Below are 22,621 nucleotides of genomic sequence, written 5' to 3'. Positions count from 1 at the left end.
GTGGTATACCTAGGTTCAGTTCCACCTTTTACCAGGTGTGGAACAGGGAGTTGCACCCCCATCTCCTGTTTCTTAGGAGAATGCCCTGCCCACTGGGCTTTGGGATCTTCTTAGGTAGGTGTTCCTCAGGTTCTTCTGTTGAAGCTGTTCCGCTTGGTATTAAATCATTAAATAGTTGTTGGGCCAGAGACAGAGGGAAGGACTGTATAGTTCAGTGATAGGGCTCTCACCTGGGATGTAGGAGACCTCAATTCAAGTCCCTGTTCCAATATCTATTTTAACTAATAATTATTTATTAAAGCTTAAGTGACCCACACAAGAAGTCTGGGGCAGGGATCAGAACAGAAACTAAATTTCCTGCATTCTATTTCAATGTATTAGCCACAGGACCATCTTTTCACTCTTTCTAATATTGTCAAAAGTGTATCATAAAACAGACACGAGTAGCAACACAGGCTTATTAACATTGCTATAAGACTTAATTTCTGCAATTTATGGTCCTTAATATTCCGTGTTTTAATAGTTATCTTTTATTGTTATATTTGCATCAGCATAAGCTAATTCTATACATTGAATGGATAAGATAATTGACTTGACTTTCCAGTGAATGACGGTTGTGCCAGTGAGTATTAATCTTATAATAGCTGCTAACTATTACCATAACGGGGTGACATAAGAGAATGTTTATCTGTAACTTCATGTAGAATTCAACTCCTTTTTCACCTGCACCCCTGCCATGCTTATTACCCAGGAATGCTGTTCTTGATTCAGTAGTTGGATGTTACATATCTTGTCCAAAGCAATTATCATTTGAATCCTGAATATAGAAATGCAAACAGGATGATAATTACCAGTTATTCAGCTGGTCATCTGCTGTTCTTTTTTAAGTCTTCAAAAACTGATAAATGGCTCTTTTATTATTATTTCTTTTCAGGGGCATTTTAATGAAGTCATAACAAATGAAAAGCAACTTGTTCTTTCAGTCAGCTACAGAGTCCAAGTGACTCACAATCTTAAATGGAACTTATTCTCACCACACACGTGTAAGGTATGGAAATATTATGTGTATTTTACAGATCCGGGGAACTGAGGCACAGAGTAGATTAAATGATTTGCCCGTGGTAACACAGTGGTCCTGTAGCTGAGATGGAAATTGAATGCTGATTTATTGAGTCCTAGTCCTGTGGCCTCTCTACTAAACCATGCTTTGTACCCTGCCCCTTGTTTCACTGAAGAACATGCAGGGGGAAATGAAGGTAAAAAGGAAAAATAGCATTAACTCTAGAAAAGCAAAACTGAATAACTTGTCAGAACCTGTCATTTTAGGTGTTTCTTCAGCTATTTTTAACACCCTTGCACTTAAGTGGGGAAATTATTATAAAGTAGCCATGCATGCCAGTAACTGAAGCTCAGTTTGACACTCATTAAAGCCAAATAAGGAGGAAGAAGATGATCCCCAGGACATTTACAATTAATGATGCTGCATTAGGCCAGTACTTGAATGGTTAAGTATTATAGGCTAACTCTAATTATAAAATATTTCAGGCCTTCGGTCAATCATGTTTCTCTTGCTCACCTTTCCTATTTTGACTCCACACACATTACTCAAATGGTCTGAACCAGTTCCCTCACCATCTCTGCTATGTAATGCTGGAGAAGCAAGGTGGGTGAGGTAATAGCTTTTATTGGGCCAACTTCTGTTGGGGAAAGAGACAAATTTTTGAGCTTACACAGAGCTCTGAAAATAGCTCTGTGTAAAGTTGAAAGCTTGTTTTGTTTTTTCACCAACAGAAGTTGATCCAATAAAAGGTATTCCCTCACCCACCTTGTCTCTCTAATATCCTGGGACCAGCAAGGTTACAACAACACTTCAGCACAATACTGGTCATTTCAGCTTGCCTCTTATTCAGAGACATACCATAAAACCAAGTGCAGTGTGAATTTTATAGTCAAAATGTGATGTAGTCCGGGATTATGCCCAGCACTTTTTTTTCTGTCTCTAACATCTTTGATCCTCATATTTTTTGTGTGTTCTTTCTCCTACATTCTGCTGCTAGCTGAAGGTCAGCAGCTGCCTGAGAATTGGAGAAAGGGCTTGATCCAAAGTGCACTGAAGTTGGTGGAAAATGCCCCTTTGATTTCAGTGGGCTTTGGATCAGACCCAAAGACAAAGGATAAATAATCAACTGAACTACAATAAGCCGTAGTGGTTTCTCCCCCTCTTTTGACAAAGGGCCTTGATGAGTTTTCATGCTCCCTTTCACTCATGGTTAATAAAGCTAGGTGAGAATTTGACAGAAAATGCAGTTTCCACAAAAATGGAAAAAGTTCAATTTTGCTGAAACTTTGATTTTGTGTCTGGAAAAGCAAAATAAAATATTTCATCTTGGGTCAGTTTGACCCAAATGAACATATTTCACTTCATTAAACCAAACCAACCCCTTTTTTTTGAGCCAGTTCAACATTGAACTGCCTCTGCCAATGGTGCTGTGGGGGTTTAATGTCCTCATGCTCCCCTATGGAACAGGTTCCCTGGCTGGGCTACATCTCCCATGATGCAATGTGCTCTCCCCGCTGACCAAGCCTCATGGTGCATCATGAGTCACATGACTGCAGATTTCTCGTGAGAGATGTAGTTTGGCTGGGCAGCCCAGCCCAGAGGAAAGAATAGGGGCATGAGGTGCCTGAACTGCAACTCTCATAAGGTGCCATTGTTTCATTAGCAAAGAGAGAAGCTGAATGCAGGTTCAGCTGAATAAGTAGAACTTGTCCACATGGCTGGGTTGATTCCAACCTAACTCCACCTCTTCCCTGTTACCTTGGTATCCTGGCAATAGCAGCTCCTCCAGAGATCAGGGGCCCTCTGATACCAGTTTCACTGATCATGTTACAACCATGGCACCATTGGCAGATGCAATTTAATGAACACCTCAACATGAGCTCCCAATGTGAGACTGGTCAAGAGAGCTTATACAATCCTGAGATGCATAAACAGAAGAATCTTGAGTATGAGTGGAGATGTTGTTTTCTCTCTGTTTTTGGCACAGGTGCAACCGCTGTTGGATTACTGTGTCCAGTTCTGGTGCCCACAATTCAAGAAGGATGATAATAAAGTGGAGATGGTGCAGAGAAGAGCCATATGAATGATTAAAGGATTAGAAATCATGCCTTATAATGATAGACTCAAGAAGTTCCATCCATTCAGCTTAACACAGAGAAGGTTAAGCGGTGACTTGATTATGGTACAAATATCCATGTGGGGAATGAATATTTAATAATAGGCTGCTCACTCTATCAGAGAAAGGTGCAACATGATCCAGTAACTGAAAGTTGAAGCTAAACAAATTCAGACTGGAAATAAGGCATACATTTTTGACGGTGAGGGTAATTAACTATTGGAACAATTTACCAAAAGTCGTAGTGGATTCTCCATCACTGGTTATTTTAAAATCAAGATTGAATATTTTTCTGAAAGATAGGCTCTGGGAATTATTTTGGGGAAGTTGTATGGCCTGTGTTATGCAGGAGGTGAGAGTAGATATTCACAACGGTCCCTTCTGGCCTTGGAATCAGTGAATGTTGAACTGACTCAGAATGAAACGTTTTGGTTCAGTTCAAGAAACCAAAACAAAAAGTTTCATTTCTGAACTGAACCAAAATTATTCAGAACTTTTTTTTCAGTGAAACATTGAGATATTTCAGCTTTGCATCCTGATTTGGGATAAAAACAAATGTTGAAATATTAGAATTTCCCATGAGATGGATGTTCCAATTTTTACTCAGCTCTGCTCTTTATCTCTTTTCCTCGCTCTGATGGGGTATACCAACCCCATTCTGCCACAGCCACTCAGGGATTAAGAGACCAAGTAGATACCTCTTCAACTGCGACTAATTGGTGGCCAACAGATGAGTTACGAGACTGCAGACCAGGCAGAGGGAGCTGGCTGGGGAGTCTAAGGGGACCCAGCTGCTGCTGCACTAGTACCAGCAGCAGCAAACTGGCAGGAAGTGGCGTAAAGAGCTCCAAGGAAAAGTACAGGAAGAAGATGCTCTATGAAAGGGGCCTGGAGGCTGATGAAAGTGGGAAGTGTCCCAGTGAAGCAGAAGTGAGTCTGAGGGAGCAGATCTTAGTTGCTTAATATGGGGTCCCTGGGCTGAAATCCCGAGTATAGTGACGGCCTGGGTTCCTCTACCTGCCAGCAGGAAAAGGGATGTAAAAGCCTGCTCATGCAAGGGGGCAGTGACTACTGAGCCCTAGATGGGGCTGAAAACCTGGGATATAGTAATTAGATTTCTTTGTTGGACTCTTTACTACCCCAGAAGGGATGGGGACTGTAAGTGACCTGGCCAGAATGCTGAGTTGTGGGAATGGGTAAACCACCACAGATTTGGACAAGCCATTGATAGGGGCCGCAGCTAAAAAGGCTGCTGCACCATGCTTGGCCATGAGGGGGCACATTGGCTGGTGACTGACCCCTCCACATGAGCATGTTGTCAAATATTGCAGTCTCTTACTCATTCAAGTAGTTGGTATGTGGGGAACCCTACTGGCTTTAGTGAATGCAGAGTTAGCAAGACAGGGTCCATAGGCTATACAGGTGGCATTTTAAATGCATTCACTAGTGGCTTAACTCTGCTCCCAATGAAGTTAAAACTATTGACTACAATGGGAGCAGAGTTAGGTCAATGCTAAATGCTGAAAAGAAATATATAAGAGCAGCAAACGGACCTGTATGTTGAAATCACATGTCCTTTAAGAAATATCACTGCCCCTACTGCCACCTCACATGATGAAATGCAGTGTTGAGACCATTGGACGCTAAATTACTGTTGCCCAAGAAAAGAAAAATAGAGGACTAGTCAATGCTCTAGATGTCTGCACAATGTTATTTAGCACAGGCGTTTCTGTAATTGTCTCAGAGTGGGAAAAAAGTCAGTGTTCAATGCCCTTTCAGTTCACACTTCCACTTGTGTGCTGGGGTCACTACAAAGGGCAGGAATATAAAATGTGTAGGAATGCTGGCTGAGTAATCAGGACCCACTAATGCCTTATCCAGCTGTCTGTCTCTTTGTTTCTGCTGTTGTATTTCCCACATCTAAGAAAGGGGGTAGTAGGTTTTTAAGGCTACTGCACATTACATGCTCGACTTAGAAGAAGCACACAGATGCCACATAAAGACTTGAAACTGAGGGATGATTTACTTACAAAGCAGGTAATTCTGCTAGCATGCCACAGACTGCATCACAGGAACAGCCTGAAATCAGAGTGTGGTGTGTGGTTTCATCTTGAGATACAGCGGTGCATAGCCTTTGTCTCAAAGGCCCGGAAGAAGCCAAAGGTGCGTTAAGTTCCAGCCCAGATTATAGTGACTGAAAGTCATAGCTATATGGTGACCGTTCCGTGGCCAATATGAAATGTGTGCTGTTTTCAGTCCGTCATGTGTCCACACCACACATAGAGAAAACCCTCTATTGCCACCATCATTCATCAGCACCCTTGTGACATTCTGTCCCCGTGGTGGGCTGATTCGGTGCTTGGCTCTTCCCATTAAGTTGCTTCTAGGAGTGGAGCAGCCCCAGGAGGCAGAGCTGGGGATGAGGAAGCAAGGATGCTTTTGTAGTAACTGTAGCTCTGGAAATCTGGAGATGGAACTGCAGTGTAAATGCTGCTGACTCCCGGCTACTTGGGACTGAAATGAGGAGAAAATTGTGGCTTGTACTTGGCAGAACCAAACAGTCAGTAAGTCTGGGTGTGAAGAGTAGTTCAGTAGGGATGCAGGCTCCCCGCTAGTCTTGCCCAATTATCGGAATCGGTTAGATTTGCAAAATTGGGCCAGAGATCTTGCAAGAATTTTGGTAAACTTCATGCTTCTAGTTGACCTAGATATACCATGAGAACAGCCTTTCTCTGAGTACTCCAGGACTTCTGCTTCTTGTCCAGGTGGAAATGGGAAGCAGGAGCACATGAGTATGAATTAAAAGTAGTAGTAGTTATTCACTTCTTTTTATAAATACAACAAAGGAGGTTGGTTTCATATTTGCACAAAAGTTTAGGTTGGATTTTATTTTATCTAAACTGATTCCCCTTTTCCTTCAAATACAATAAGATAGGAACCTTTGCAGCTCAGAGAAGAACTTGAAAGCCCCTTAAGAAAAAAAATGGACTGCACATAGAGCTCAATGTTTCTGCATCTGTTTTACTTCCAAAGACAATTGTTAGGTGTCTGACTGGCTGTTACCAAGCCTCTGACCTGAACCTTTCTTATGTAACAAGACTGTGCGTCTCCAATGTGTGACAGTGAGTGGATATATTCTGTATTCACAAGACTAGGATTGTGGAAATCCAACAGGATTCTACTTGCCACTGAACCAGTGGGGCAGGAACAATTTGTATAGTAGGGGTGCTGAGAGCCATTGAACCAAATAGTAAACTGTATATGATGGAGCCAGGGGGTACTGCAGCACTCCTCGCAGCCTTAGTCCCAGCACCTATGCCCTGAACAGGGGCTAAAGGAAGCTGACACCTGTAGATTCATTTGGAGCATTAAATTCAACAACATCCTGTTTCTCCCTCTGTCCACATGGATCCCTGGGAACCTTTAAGCAAGCCATACCACTCCCTAAAGACATCTCTTGTAAGTAGATCTTAGGGCTTTTTGGAGAGGAGAAGACAGCAATGGAGGAAAGGAGACTATCTGGGATGAATGAGGCTTTCAGAAGCCTGAGGTTCACAGATGTATCAAACCCAGAACCCCTGACTTGGTTCATGTGGGTCTACAGTGCAGTGCAAATGTTACACTGGAGTTTGCTAGAGCTGTGTGATTTTTCCCATCAGACAACATCCTCTGAAACTCTCATTTAATTCCTTGTCTTCTGTACTGGAGAACAGAGCTATGCCCTTTGGAGACTGACTTCAGATTTAATGACAAGCAGCCCAGCTGTATTAAATCTGCGCAAACATTCTGACTGTAGTAATGTTTTTATTTTATTTGCCTTAGTGACGTCTTTGAATATTTTTGATTTAACCAAACAGTTCACATTTCTAGTGGGTAGGGATGTTAGTGTGTCTAGTAAATCCCCTTTCCTATTGCTAGAAAGATAAATTTGATTTTAATTTCAAGGAACCCTGGAGCATTTGGGCAATGGTCTGAGATCAGGATTTTCAAAGGTGCTAGGCATTGGTTTAACTCTGCTCCTTTGAAAATCCTACCCTGAATACCCCAGTGCAGTATCACTGCAGGGAACAGGAGCACTGTAAGTGTGTGTGTGTGTGAGTGCATTCATGTGCATGCACATCTTTTGGTTCCTATACACATAATGGTTCTAATTGCACTATTAGTGCAGAGTGCAGTCTCTCTCTTTTTTTTTTTTTAATTTCAATGGGAGCAGAGTTGGGCCGGTGCTGAGCAGTTTCGAGAATTCTACCTTGCATAACAAAATGATTACTGCAGAAAGTATGATGGGGATGTGTAGCTTGTGTCTTGGGTGTCAGATTCACAGAAGGATTTAGGCACCTAAATCCCAAACTCAGGCCCCACTGGAATTCACAAAAACCCTGCTCAGCTGCCCCCAATCTTCATAGGCACCTAAAGTCACTTGGCACCTAAATTTTTGCAGGAAAAGTTCTGTAGGTGGCTATGTTTCTCCCTGGGGCATGCACACTGCAGCCCCATGCCAGGCATCGGTCTAAGCCCCAGAGCAATGCACAAACCAGGAGAATTAAACAGGAGTACTTGTGGCACCTTAAAGACTAACAAATTTATTTGAGCATAAGCTTTCGTGGGCTACAGCCCACTTCATCGGATGCATTAGGCATTCCTCCATCTGACTCAGCTGCTAGCACACCTACCAGATCAGGCCCTTCCAGATGACCTTAAACCAAATGGCAAGGAAGGAGAACTCTCTCATACCTTCTAGCCCAGTGGTTAGGATAGTCACCTGGGAGGCCCGGGGTTCAAGTCCCCCCTCCACCTCCGGAGGAGAAGCGATTTGAACAGGGTTCTGCTACTTCATAGATGACTGTCCTAGCCACTGGGCTATGGGATGTTCTAGGGTGGGATTCTCTCTCTCCTGTTGAAGCTGTTCCACTGTGCATAAATAAAGAATCACTGGGCCAAAGCAAGAAAGCAAGCATGAGAATGACTCTATAGCCTGGTGGTCAGAGCAGCCCCCTGAGAGATGCAGAATCCTGTCCCCCGTGCCGATGACTCTTTAAAATGATTTATCCACAGTGGAACAGCTTCAGCACAGAGAATAAAGGAGCACTGCATCAGAATATCCCATAGCCCAATAGTTAAGGCACTCCCGTAGTAGATCCTGGTTCAAATCCCTGCTCCCCCTCAGGTGGATGGGGGTTTTGAACTAGGGGGTCTCCCACATCCCAGATGACTATCTGGACCACTGGGCTAAAAGTTATGAGAGAAGTTTTTCCTGTAGGCATTCAATGCCAAGAGAAGATTTGCAGTTGAGAAACCCAAGCAGACAGCTTACCAGTCACCTTGACATCTCCCAAGGGCTATTTTAGGCAATAAGCTGCCTAGTGTGCTGGCTTTTGTGCATCCCAGTCTGCAGTGCCTGGTCTCTCTCCATTCATTGTATGGGGAGCCTAGTTGCCAAACGCAAGCTTTGTGAATCTCAGTGATTTTCTAGGTACCTAAGTTAGGCACAGTGATGCTGAGTGTCGCCATGCCTAAATCTCTTGGTAAATCTAGCCCTAGGTCTCATAGTATTTGTACAGAATCCACTCTTCTTCTTCTTCTTTTCAAAGATCCAGGGATCAAAGAAATCTTAGTATAATGACTCAATATTCATTCTGGCTTTTCTGTGTGTTCCCATCTCCTCCCAAAGTATATAACACATCATCATGAGATGCACATAGTAGCAGCTCATCACTTTGCACACAGTAGAGCAAGACTTTTTAATAGCATGGAAATTTAGTTTATTTTGAGAATCAGATTCTCACATAATACATTTGCATTTGACAAGCTGAGGAAAATGGGTTTTAATTATTTCACCTCAATTTTAGCATGAACTGGTACAGTTATCTCTCTGCAGAACACTTATCTCTAAATTCCTCCTAGCTCATAAGTTTGACAAAGTTGGGACTGGCTCAACTGTTTGTTAATCTCCCACAAACAACTTGGTTAATTTAAAGTTAATATTGTTGGACTGCATAGCCCATGAACAGAAATCATAAAGAGCACAGAAGTAAGCCATTAAGTCACTCAACACCTCATTTACAACTAATACATTAGTTCAGATCCTCCGTTGGTGTGAATTGGTATAGCTCCATTGATGTTTCTAATGCATGTAAACATATAAATATCAGTCCATACATGGTGATAGTTATGAGACAAGTTGTAAGCTCATTCTGCCAGGGATCATCCTTTTGTTCTGGGTTTGCAGAGCACCTAGCACAATGGCATCTTGGTCAGTGACTAGGGCTTCTAGACACTATCACAATACAAATTAATAATAAATTTATTAAGTACATTTGACCACCACAACTACTTTCCATTTCCAACAGGAATTACTTCTAAGATCCCCAGAACTCTGAGATAAAACTACTGACATTTAAAAGCAAACAAGGAACATATAAAACCGAAACCAAAACACCCAGCCAGAGAGATATTCTTGTCTTCTCCCCTTCCACCTTTAAATAATGCTGGTCTGAGGCCCAGGATAAACTGTTGCTCCTTCTCTATCACATCAAACATATGTTACATGGCTTGATTTTCAAAGCCCTTCATAGCTTACCCCCCACCCCACCTATCATCACTCATTCACTAGCCAGATGTTGATTCCAGCCTCCAGTTGGCCCATGATGCCAGCTTCCATTACCCACTTGTCAAATTTTCAGACAAGTGCCTTTTTGTTTTCTCCCATGCTGCCCCTAATGCTTGGGAGGAGCTCCCCGTAAACAGTCACAAAGCTACCTTATTATCCTCCTTCAGACTATTCCTTAATACTCTCCTTTACCACGATGCCTACAGAAAACTTGACCATGATTAGGTGGCTGGTCTGCCAAGACCACTGACCATCATGCTGACAGTTATCTCACTGGTTCCCTGTACATCCTATCTATCTGTCTATATCCATCTGTCATCTCCTCTTATACTTAAATTGTAAGCTCTTTGAGGCAAGGATCATCTTTTTGTTCTGTGTGTACAGTGTTGTTCTGTTTGTACAGTATCTAGCACAATGGAGTTCTGACACATGGCAGTGAGTCGTAGGCACTACGGTTAGACAAATAATACATAACTCAGTTTTGGTCAGGTAAAAGTTTGAAGGTTTTCAATCTCCTCATCCATTATGGCTATATGCAAGTATCAATTTAAGCTTTATTAGCACTAACTTGGGATGACTTACATGACTCAGTCATGACTTTGCCACTCTGGAATAATATAACTGTAACCCATGGGTCAGTGAGTAGTATGGGGCCCATTTTGTGCCTCATCCCCCATGGAAATGAATTTGTTACAGCCCCACCCCCCTTGAGAGCTTTAGCTAATGGTTTTAGCTTTGGAGGTCCCCAATTCAATTCCCACTGTGTTGGCCAACATGGTGCCTGTCACATGAGTATCTGAGAAAATCTCTATACCACCCCATCATGTATCCTCTTTCTCCATATATAAAACTACAGGTTTATATATAATGTAATTTAAAACAGTAAGTGTAGTAATAAGGACACTAGAATCATTCTGCCCATATCCATTCATGCTATTAATCACTAGGTTCAGACCTGATATAAGTGGTTGTATGTCTGGGCAATTTTTTTCCCAACAGAATACATTTATTTCTGGGATATTCAGTAGCACTTTTCCCACAGCCATACCTTTCCCCCTTTCTTTATTGCTGATTGATTCTGCTAATTTTTAATAATAATGCAGTCTTGCTAGTAGGAGCTATTTTGGTAATAATATCCATACCAGCTGCTGCTTTATTTTCTTCCTGCTTTGTCAGGGTTTTTATTTGTGATTTAGTAATTTCTACAATTTGCAGCTATATATTGCTTTAGCTAATGTTAAGATCCCTTAAGAATTCCTCCTTCACAGTGGGATTGTTATTAATTCCACAAACAATACCATCCTTTTCAGAGAACCTTGTAGTTCTCCAAACTCACAAGTTTTACTTTTCAGTCTCAATTACATATGGATCTATTATCCCACTTTGTAATTGCACAGAAGTGAAAAGTTGATACCTGTCATGGGGCTGTATTCTTTTTGGGAGTGCAGTATTTATCAAATTTCTGCAAAGCCACAGCTAGATGATAACTTTGAACCTCACTCTCATAGGAGAAGGAGTTCTAAACTTCCAATGCTGGTTCCTCTCATTACATGAAGGGACAATGAAATCTTAATCCCAGAGTCTTTGCTTCACTGAGCCTCTACTTGCACAGCCGAGGTGGAAGGCCATCCATCAGGGAGCCAGTTGCAGCTGATTTTCATTTTCAGGGCAAATCTGCACTACCCTGAGAGAAGCACCCTGAGCCAATTGGTCGAGCACTCTGCTGATAATCAGGAACCCTGGGTTTGCTTGTTGGTACTGCCTGCCATGTACTCTTGGGCAATTCACTTCATTCATTGTTCTTCGCCTTTATTTCCCCTCCCACTCTTTGATTGCCCAGGCCTTAGATCAGGGACTGCTTGTATGCCACCTAGCACGAGGGGGCTGTGATCTCAGTTGGGACTTCTAGCTGTTACTGTAATACAAGCGATAAGTAAGAAGAATTAGTAATGAACCAGTATCAATGCTATTGTTTCACTATATGTACCCAGAACTGTTGCGACTTCTTTGAGAGTGATCATTCGTGTTGGAGGAGTTTTCCTTCTTCAACCAATTGACACATGGAAATTATAGTTTCATCCTTTAGAAGGATTGAAGTTGGTGTTTTGTTTCTCATTAGTGTTAGACAGATTACGTTTATTTCAGAGCTTGGAATACAGCCATCCCATTACCCTAAGCCTCTCTCAATCTAGCTCTCTTAGCTGTGCCTGTTCCAAGTACCTGCTGTTACACTGTACAGTCTAGCGACATTCTGAATATAAATGATAAATACTTAGTGAAAAATAAACCAAATGAAATATCCATAGGGGTTCTTTATTCTGAAAGTTTAAATACCTCACTTGCTAGATTAAACAGATAGGGTAGGCTCCCTGGGATCTCTTTCAAGTATATTTTGCCAGCAAGAGTTGCAAAAGGAAGGGTTTCCCAGCTCGGGGAATGTCAAACCCATCCAGAGGTGTAGGGAGTATGGGAGAGAAGCAGCTTGGCTGAGAGAAGCTGCATGACACTGGATCTATCCTGCAAAGGTACTTTTGTGAGTGGGGCTGAGGCAGCAGGTGACTCGTTCATAGATCCCAAGGTCAGAAGGGATGAGTGTTTAATTTGTGCCGGGGCTTAGCCCTGGCACCTCTAGGCTTGGCAGTTCATAGCTTCACTTCTGGGATCCCGGCCAGCAGCCGCTTCTCTCTGGGTGCCCAGCTCTGAAGGTAGCACTGCTGGCAGCAGCAGTGAAGAAGTAAGGGTGGCAATACATAGAATCATAGAATCTCAGGGTTGGAAGGGACCCCAGAAGGTCATCTAGTCCAACCCCCTGCTCGAAGCAGGACCAATTCCCAGTTAAATCATCCCAGCCAGGGCTTTGTCAAGCCTGGCCTTAAAAACCTCATGCTACCCTTACTTCTGTGCTGATGCTGGTTGTGGCGCTGCCTTCAGAGCTGGGCAGCCAATAAGCAGCCGCCACTCTCTGGCTGCCTAGCTTGAGCCCCGGCTCCTCTTCCATTACCAGTTAAGCACTGGAAGGCACCACAGTGATGATTATCTAGTCTGACCTCCTGTGTAGTACAGACCATAGAACTTCCCCAAAATAATTCCTAGAGCAGATCTTTTAGAAAAACATCTAATCTTAATCTTAAAAAATTGTTAGTGATGCAGAATCCACCACAACCCTCAGTAAGTTGCTACAGTGCTTAATTATTCTCCATGTGGAAAATATTATGCCTTCTTTCCAGTCTGAATTTGTCTAGGTTCAACTTCCAGCCACTGGATCGTGTTACACCTGTTTCACTGAAAGCCACCCCATTTCTCTTCCCCTTGTGGCACTCAGCTCAGCTGTGAAAGCACATGCTTCCCAGTTCTGTGGCATCTGGAATTGATGCCAATCCTCCGAACTGCTTGCCTTTGACCTCTTGGAGACAAAGGGTACGGGGAGGGAGAAGCCATTATGAGTGAGGAAGCACCATGCTCAGAGAAGAAAATAACCATGGCAAGAAGGGTAAAAAAGTGAAGTGAAAATGGATTGGAGGAGGGGACAGAAAAGGAGAGAGTAACCATGCTGAGGGGGGAGGAGGGACAGTCTATTACAAGGAGGGGCCCCTATTAACAAATACACCAGGAACTAGTACTGTAAGGCTTTTCTCCCATCTAAAGACCAGCAAGGAACATCTTCATGACATAGCGGAGTTGAGGATTGAAAGCTCTTTGTACCCTGCAGCACTTCCACACTGATGCTGCTACCCGCTTATAATCATATCTGGTTACAGTAATTGCACCCTGCTGGTCATGTAATGGGCCTGATCCTGCCTCCTGGCCTTGTATCCCATTGCACAGCAGGAAGGGCTGTGGCACAGACAAGGCAGGAAGGTGGGATTTCTCGCTGCCGGTGTGTCATGCAGCAGAGCTCTATAATGGCATTCTCCGTGGCAGCGAGAAGGAGGTGGGTAATCACAAAAGATGGAACTAGGGCTGGGCAGAGACACTTCAATTAAACCATATTCTATAGCAAGATATGGTTCCGTTGGGATCAAAATGCTTCATGAAATGGGCCCATTTTGCCAGAAGCTCATTTTGAAAGACTACTGGGAAAACGTAATCAACGTTAAAATATCCTGTCCCAACATTTTTGCAATGAAACGTTTCAATTTTTCATTTAGAAATGACTCCTCATTTCAGGGGTTTTTTTTTTATTTAGCTATGACACTCTGAGTAAGTTTCCCAGTCCTGAAGAAGAGCTCTGGGTAGCTCGAAAGCTTGTCGCCAACAGCAGTTGGTCCAATAAAAGGTATTACCTCACCCATCTTTTCTCTCCAGTATCCTGCGAACGACCCGGCTACATGAACACTGCATATAGCAAACATGCATACATTTAGTACCACTAACTTCAATGGGAATAGGGTTGGCCCCGAATAGCCCAGTACGAATGATTCCTCCAGAACAGTATTGGGAAGCATATGCTGCCATTGCCTGTTTCATATGGTATAAATTCTCCAACTAAACCAAGAATATAAGATTCACACTGTTGAGAATCTACTACTCCTGGAATAATCCGACCAAATAAACAGAACTGCAAAATAGTAACTAAACAATCTATTCCTTTTGCTGGAGATCAGCACAAGAATGAGGGACACATTGTTATTGTTCCTACCTTTTTCTTTAAAAAAACAAAAATACTTGGGGGTAGTGCAGCTATGTTGGGGGCTCATATAACCTTATAAACAGACCTGAAGTTCTCTCTTCTATTTCTCTGTAGTTTTGGAAGTACCAAATTCAGAAATAGAAACTGAAAACTACCCAGAGCCTTCTCCCCAAAATAATGACCAGTTTCCGGAGGCCCATCAGTTGAGAGCTATTTCTGTGGGAGTGGGAGCATTGTTGTCAACCCAACTCCGATGGAACAGTTCTAGGAAACAATTATATATTAATAGCATATTTTGCTTGAGAGGAAGGAGTTCACAGAGTTAAACCTTTTGTGGATACATCCAAATCTAACATGACAAGTCCCTAAGGGTGCTGTAGAGAGCTTGCATCTAGAAAACTAGAGGGAAATTATCCAGTTATTTTTACTGGCTGAACATCCCCCAGATATATGCATTGTATTATATGTTTGGAGTGTGTCATTACTTCAGAAAGGTCCAATTGTTACAGAAGAGACATAGCCAATCATACTGCCACTGCACCTTCTGACATAAAATAGGAGCTTTCATAGAGCGACTTCCATACAACAATACAGGTATCTCAAAGTGCCTGTCAAGGTAATAAATTCCAGAGAGGTAGTTTTGTGGGTTTCTGGGTTAGTGGGATGACAGTAATAGTTCTAGACAGCATTAGGCGTTAGAATTTTTTAAATTTAGGTCAAGGGTATTGCTCACAACACTGGCATTATGCCCTGCTCTTTTTTAGAAAACTCCCTCTGCAAAAAGAGGATCGCTCACTTTAATACCTTATCAGAAGGCTGTGGCCAATTCTGACTACAGCAATGTCAACTGCAGGTATGATGAATACAAGTCCCAGTGGGGATTTGAAGTTATAATACCTAGCCCTTACAATGCTCTGAGCCAAACATCTCAGAGTGATTGGCAAAGGAAGACAAGTATCACTGGCCAAGCTGGCAAGGCTCTACGCTTAAATTGATGGCATTTGTCTGCTTGTTTGAAAATGGAAAATGGAGCCCCTGGCATCTGTTTCACAGAACCACCTCTTCAGGAACCTCTGTAGATCAAAGAACTGGCTGATGGTGCCCATTAACACCTTCCAGCGTGACAATATCCTTATCTCATTGCTTCTCATCCTCCCAATAGAGTTTCATGTTGATACCTTGAATGATTCTTCATCTAGACAGAAAGAAGAGAAATAATAACGGGAAGGAGGGAGCAGACAGAGCCTATGACATGCGGGCATGCAGACTCACTGGTGGTGGGAGATTGTGGGACCCTTGGTATGAGGGAAAGGAGGGCACAAAACCTTTACCATGGGGGCAGTGGGAGACATGAGAAAGGGGTATACACAAATGGGGGAAAATGGAGGACTCTGGTCTGAGGGGAGGGGATAATAAGGGACACACAGAACCCCTGGCATGGGGGGAGAGCGTGATGGACCTGGGAATGGAAGGCACACACCCTGTCCTGAGAGTGTGGGTGGTTCAGGGAGTCTTGCAAGTAGAGAAGGATGGGAGGGTGGCACACAGGGAGTTTGTGGAAGAGAAGGGAAGACTGCAAGGAGCCTCTGGTGGGTGCAATGAGTTTGGCCTACTAAAAGTGAAACATGTGCCACCCTCTAGTTAGTCCTATTTTACAGCCAGGGAAACAGAGCTGAAGCAATTTGTCCAAGGTCACACTGAAGGTAAACAGGAGAAGTAGACACAGAACCCAGGGCTCCTGGCTATGAGTCCTACCCGCTGGACCATACTACTTCAGTTTGGCCTTAAGAAGAGTGCTACTAAGTGAGGCCTGCTGATGTCCAGGGATCGTTAGGAAAACGCGGGGGTGGCAGCAAATGGATTTTTCCTCCCACAGGAAATTTTCATTATTTTGAAAAAAAAAATCATCTTGAACCAGGACAAAAAGCCCAAAGAAATCTTTTGCAGGAGGAAAAATTCTGAAAAATTCCATTTTGCTAGAAGCAAAATTGATTTTTTTTGTCTTGCTCCCAGCTGCCTGGCTCCCTGAGCAGCTGCCTCCTGTGTTGCCAACTCTTCAGGAAGCCAGAGAACTGAGGAGCTGAGCAACCACAGGGGACATCTGTCCAGGGAGCAGCGGGGAGCCTGGCCTGGCAGGAAACCAGGAAGCCAGGCTTGCTGGCCAGCCCACCTGCCTTGTGTTTCATCTGGGAATTAGCTCCATTTCATCTGATGCCCCCCTCTATCCTCTTGCTCACACTACAACCCCTTTCACACTCCAGGAGTTGCAGTGCTTTGTCTCTGTAAATCAGGACAGTCCCTTTTTTGTGGTTTGTCCCTCTGGCCAGGTCACTATGTGTTTTCCCCTTCCAGGGTATCAAAGTCTCATTGGCCTGTCTGTCTAGATATTGTTCCCTCTATGTCAAAGCTATGCCACTTCCCCCAGGGGCTGGGAGGGGAACCTGGGCCCAGCCACCACTCCAGGTTCCAGCTCAGGACCTGTGAATCAGTGGCCAAGGTTTGCTCCATCCCAAACCTTGCTGCCATTTCCCTGAGCCTTTTCCTATTCCACTTCTCTTAGGCTTCTGCCCACCACCTCTCTGGGTAAACTCTTCCTTCAGGGCTTCTCCTCTCCCCCTGGGTGTCCTCCTTTCCCTCTCTAATGCCCAGAGAGTGACTGCAGGCCTTCTCATTGCAGCCTTTTCTTTTCTTTTCTTTTCTTTTCTTTTCTTTTCTTTTCTTTTCTTTTCTTTTCTTTTCTTTTTATGGTGCAGCAGCCTCAGCATGTGAGGCTGTGACTGCCACCTACTGTAGTTTTCTCATAAGCAAAAATCCATATCCTCTCACCCAGTCCTGTGTCCTTAAAAAAGCAAAGTAATGCTTGTTTACTGCTACCCCACTTTCCCCCTACTCTCCTCAATCCTTTCAGACTATGTTTTTCACCCTGAGGCATCTCAATTTTTCATAAAAAATATTTCTGTGTAATTCTCCCTGCTCTGCCAGAGCAGATGCTCAGCTGTTTCTTGGACTTTGCATGTGTTGTGCAACCCATCTGTGTGCTTGTTTAGTAAGTATGAATTACCATTCAGATCACAGTGACCTGTTACCACGTTAAATATAGTTACTTCACTTCATCCATCATAGCTATTAAGTACACCATTATCCTCAAGTTTAGGACATATTTCATAGAATCTTTGGCCTTTTTTCTCTTTGGTACATAGTTCTTGCCATTCCTACTTTAGTTATCTCTTCATTAAACTTTTGAAGTCCTCTTTTCTCAGAGGGATCTTCAGATCAAACCTTCATTTTCAAGGCATTTTTCACTGGTTCATCTGCCATTTCATTGTCCAGTATCACAATATGAGCCATAATCCACAGTATTACTATTACCTAATTTTACTATCTCTGTAATTGAGAACACTATTTCTTTGATTAAGTCATTCCTGCTTTCCGAGGTGCTCTTTCTAATCTCCATTATACCCAATAAAGGTATAGAGGATTGCATACATCCTTTATCGAAGTCAGTGCCAACAGTATGCCCATTAATTCGGCCATCAGAATGGCCACAAAATTGGATAGTCCCATAGCTCTCTTAATTCCAAATTCAGGGATACAAAAGGCTGTTCCCACTCTATCTGTGTTCTCATCTCTAGAGCTATCAGTATAAATTTGGCAATGCTGACCCCATTTGCCATGTATAAACTCATAACTCTTAGTCATCATATTTGATGGTCCTGCTTTTATCGTATAATTCCAAATCCACAACTGGAGAGACAACTGTCCAGCTATAGTTTGATTTGCCATGACCAAAGATTTTAATATCTCCAGACTTTCCTTTTTACCCACAGCTTTTACCCACCTTTTGACCCTGTGAGCAAGTGGGAGTTTGTAGCACCCAGTTACTTCTCGTCTTCTGAATTGCCAACAGTCTTTGTATATTCATTTAGTAATGTGTAATGACCCAGCCAGTCCCCCAGTCTCTTTTCAAACCCAAGTTAATGGTATCTAGTTTGCATACTAATTCAAGCTCAGCAGTTTCTCTTGGAGTCTGTTTTTGAAGCTTTTCTGTTGCAAAATTGCCACCCTTAGAACTTTTACTGAGTGGCCTACAATGGCTGAGAGAGCATAGGAATTTGACTTTTTATAAGGATTTATTATGTTTACTGTGTCTGTTAATAAAAACTGCACACGTTCGGGCAAAACTCTTTCAGCTGACGCTGCACACAGAAAATTTCCCTTTTGCTAAATAATGGATTGTCTTTATTATGAATTACTGTAATGCAGTACTGAGTTTTATATTATCTATAAACTAAGGTAGTTAAAAAAAATCACCTTGAACTTTTCAAGGTATAATATGAACAGGGAGCTCTTTGCATGTAAAATTCTAATGCCCTCTAGTGGTTGGTGTTGCTAGTTATGGATAGGAGCAGGGAAGACGGATTGAGTCTTTGGATAATAGCGTGTTTTTCTTCTTTATTGATTAGAATCATTCTCCACCAGGTTCTCAGCATGTTAGGCTAAATTCACAAAACATTCTGCTAGGCCATGGAATTACTCAGCTGCTGAACGAACTGAAGAAGAGCCTTTCCTGGTAAGATCTCCTCAGTGACCTTGAATCAAGGTCAGCTGAATGCCAAGCTCCACTCCGTAACTTGGAGCGTTTGTCCTCGTGTGATGCATTTGGATACTGTATAGGTTCAATTCTGAAGAGGAAGCATGAGTGCTATGCAGCAGACATTTCAGTAGCGTATGCTGCCCATCTAAATAAAGGTGATGTCATGAGTTACAATTGGGCGGTGACTATCTAACCGAATAATGTCCTTGTTTTGACAAGAGTTATGGCTTATGCTAGTCAGGAAGCAGAACTTTCTATCTCCCCCTTTCCTTGCCAATTGTGGTCCTCAAAAACAAGGGGCTAGATCATGCCATCCGTTTATTAATCACTGTTATCAATGGATATTTCAGAGTCAAACTGGACTATATGAATTGGCCCAAACAGATAGAATCTACCCTCATCTTTATGTTGTACAAGTAACAATAAGTAAATATGCTTAAAATGCTGTTTGAGTGTAGGAAACAGGAGGAAATAAGATAGGAACATAATCATAATTTATGGAGAAACTCACACAGATAGTTTCACTCTGTTACATTGTCTTACCAGGAGGTAAACCCATGGCATCAACTTCTCTTGGGCTGACTGGTCCCATGCACTCAGTTATTTTTCATTTTCAAGGACATCCCTGGTTTTTCTCTGAGACATTATTTTGTCTCTGTGTAGGATGATGTCTTAAGGTACCCCTATGTGTGTGTGGAGTTAAAGTTGACTCTGTGTGTGTGTGTGTAAGAGAGAGAGAGAGAGAGAGAGAGAGAGAGCAGATATGTGTGTTGTTCAGTTCTTTGGGATAACATGTAAATAGATGTAAATACAAGTCTTCATTTTGTTTCAACTGATGGCCCTTTGCTGCTGTCTCTTTGACAGGATAGTCAGCATGAATAGTACTTGCTAGAAATGCAGGCATGCAGGACCGGCTCTAGGCACCAGCAAAAGCAAGCACGTGCTTGGAGCGGCACAATTCCAGGAGCGGCGTTCCGGCCATGTTTTTTTTTGTGTGTGTGTGTGTTTGTTTGTCTGTTTTGCTTGGGCAGTTGCGCTCTCGGAGCTTGGGGTAGCAAATTTTTTGCTGGGGGTGGCAAAAAACCTAGCGCCGGCCCTGCAGGCTTGCAGTGCCAATGGGGAGCCCAGCCTCTGCTCATTTCTCAAGACCCAAGCAAATACCACCCCGCAATGTTGCTGATTATGGTGTGCCTGCATTGTGGTTTATAAATAAATAAATAAGATAGAGTCAAATACTGGGCTAAGGGTAAAACTTTCAAAAGCTCTTAAACGACGTGGGAGCTTAATTCCCATTTTTCAAACGCGACTTAGACATTTCGGCTCCTAAGTCTCATTGAAAGTCAGTGGAATCAACAGAGTTGTACCACTGCACGCCAGCTGAGAATCTGGCCCATTGTTTCTACCCGGTTTGTCCAAGTCAAGGCCCTGATCCTGAAAGCTGCTCTGCACAGACAGATACCTGCACCTGAAAAGAGCCTCTGACTTCTCTGGGGCTCAGTGGGTAGGTCTACACTGCAATTGGACACCCATGGCTGGCCCATGCAAGCGGACTTGGGTCATGGGGCTCAGGCTAATAGGCTGTTTAATTGCAGTGTAGGCATTGAGGCACGGGTTGGAACCCAGGCTCTTAGGACTCTGCAAGGTGGGAGGGTCTCAGAGATCAGGCTGGAGCCCAGACCTAAACTTCTACACCACAATTAAAGAGCTCCTTAGCCAGAGCCTCTTAGCCCGAGTCAGCTGGCACAGGCCAGCTATGGGTGTCTAATTGCAGTATAGACATATATTGAGTGGTCACCGGGAAACAGACTACATCAAAATGGAACAGCTTGCAGCCAAATCAGGGCCCATTAATATAATGTAATTTGTGAGCAACTTGGGGCAGGATCTGTTCTTTTCTTCTCTCTGTAACATTCTATGCACATGAAAGGAGTTGTACTCAGATGTTAAAGAATTGCATATAACAAAGCTTTAATGCAAAGACTTATATTGTATATTTCTTCTTGGTTGCATTTATGAATGAAGAGAAACTGTAGAGAGACATTAAGTTAATCTAAATATTGTGAATCTTCCGTTTAGGACCTGATTGTTGTACACCAGCCTCCATTTCTGTCGGTGCAATTAATATTGCACTTACAATAGTCTGCATTCATAGTATAGGTTACTTAGATTTGTGGACACAAACAGGTATAGATAGCAAAGTAACATTAACTGCAGGTGCAATTAACAGTGAGAACAAAATTGTACCAGCAATTTTGAGCATGCAAAGCCGTAGTGTCCAGGTAAGGCCAGGTTAAAAAATGGACCTCAATTGTCTTAATACCATAAAGTACTGTTGTATAAATTTGGTGCCATTCCTTTTTGTTTTGTTAGCTAGTTTGCTGTATTTCTCCCTGACTTTCTTCTCTATAGCCCATGGCTCCCTGGAACTGAACCAGTGATTCCCACTGGTTGAGAACAAAAAGTCTCCTTACAATCATCAGCAAAGTGGAATCTTGCCACTTCCATTGTATGCCACTCACTTGGCAAGCTGGTTTGATGACATAAGCTCCCCCTGGCATAATCCATCTAGTTGTCTTTCCCCAAAGGGCAAAATCACTTTTATTGATGGCCAAAAATGATACACACCACTGGGATCAGAAGGGGTTTTATTGAAGACTTAACTAGCAGCGCCAAGAGTTAAACTCTGTTTTAGAGGAAAGCAGTTGTCTCTGGGCTGTATGTACAAGCTGATTCTTGTTCAGATTCTGATTCTTTCATCCAAATTTTGGCTATGAATAATAATAATACTTAGTACCTACAGAGAGCTTTGCATTTTTTCAAAGCATGGTTCAAATATTAACTAATTAATGAAGGCTTTTCAAGATCGCTTGCTGCTGCTTCCTTTCTGGAATTTTACTTCTTATGAATAAAAAGGAATATATCCCTGGTCCAAATTTCACCCGTGACTCTATTCCCATCAGGCCAAATGACCCATGGGAGGCTTAGGCCTGAAAAGGAGATTAAAAATAATGTATAAAAGACTGTGGGAGGTTTAAGAACCTTGCTGTGCTCCCGAAACATAGAAATGGCCATAGTGGATCAGACCCATAGCCCATCTAGACCAGCATCCTGTCTCTAACCGTGACCAGCCTGAGATAATTTAATAGGAAGGTGCAAGAAACCCTACAGAAAGCAGCTATGGGATGATCTGCCCCTCATGAAGGTCTCACCCCCCTTCGAAGAGAGATTGATTTAATCCTGGAAGCATGAGATTTTATATTTTATTTGAAAATATAGAATTCTGCTACTGCCTTCCTCTCCCACCAGCCTTTCTTCTTTTCTGGAGCCCCTGCTAAGCGAGAGAGAGTTCCAACACCATTGGCATCCCTCTGACCCCGTTAGGAAATCTGAGACAGAAAGAATGACAGTATTAAACAAAAACCTCTCTAAATATCAGTCTGTGAAATGCTTGTAACCCTCTCTGCCTCCTTGGCTTTGGTGAGTTTGATCCATTTGTAGTATTGTTAAACATGGTGTATAAAATGACAGTAGTGAAATAGTTGGGTTCATACTGTTACAACAGACCAGCTCCTCTAAAGAGTTTAATTAGTAGAGTGCATCAGAATTTTTTC

This window comes from Lepidochelys olivacea, assembly GCF_965140295.1.
Source record: "Lepidochelys olivacea isolate rLepOli2 genome assembly, chromosome: 1".
NCBI classification, from domain to species: Eukaryota; Metazoa; Chordata; order Testudines; family Cheloniidae; genus Lepidochelys; species Lepidochelys olivacea.
Note: the sequence above shows the minus strand (reverse complement) of the source record.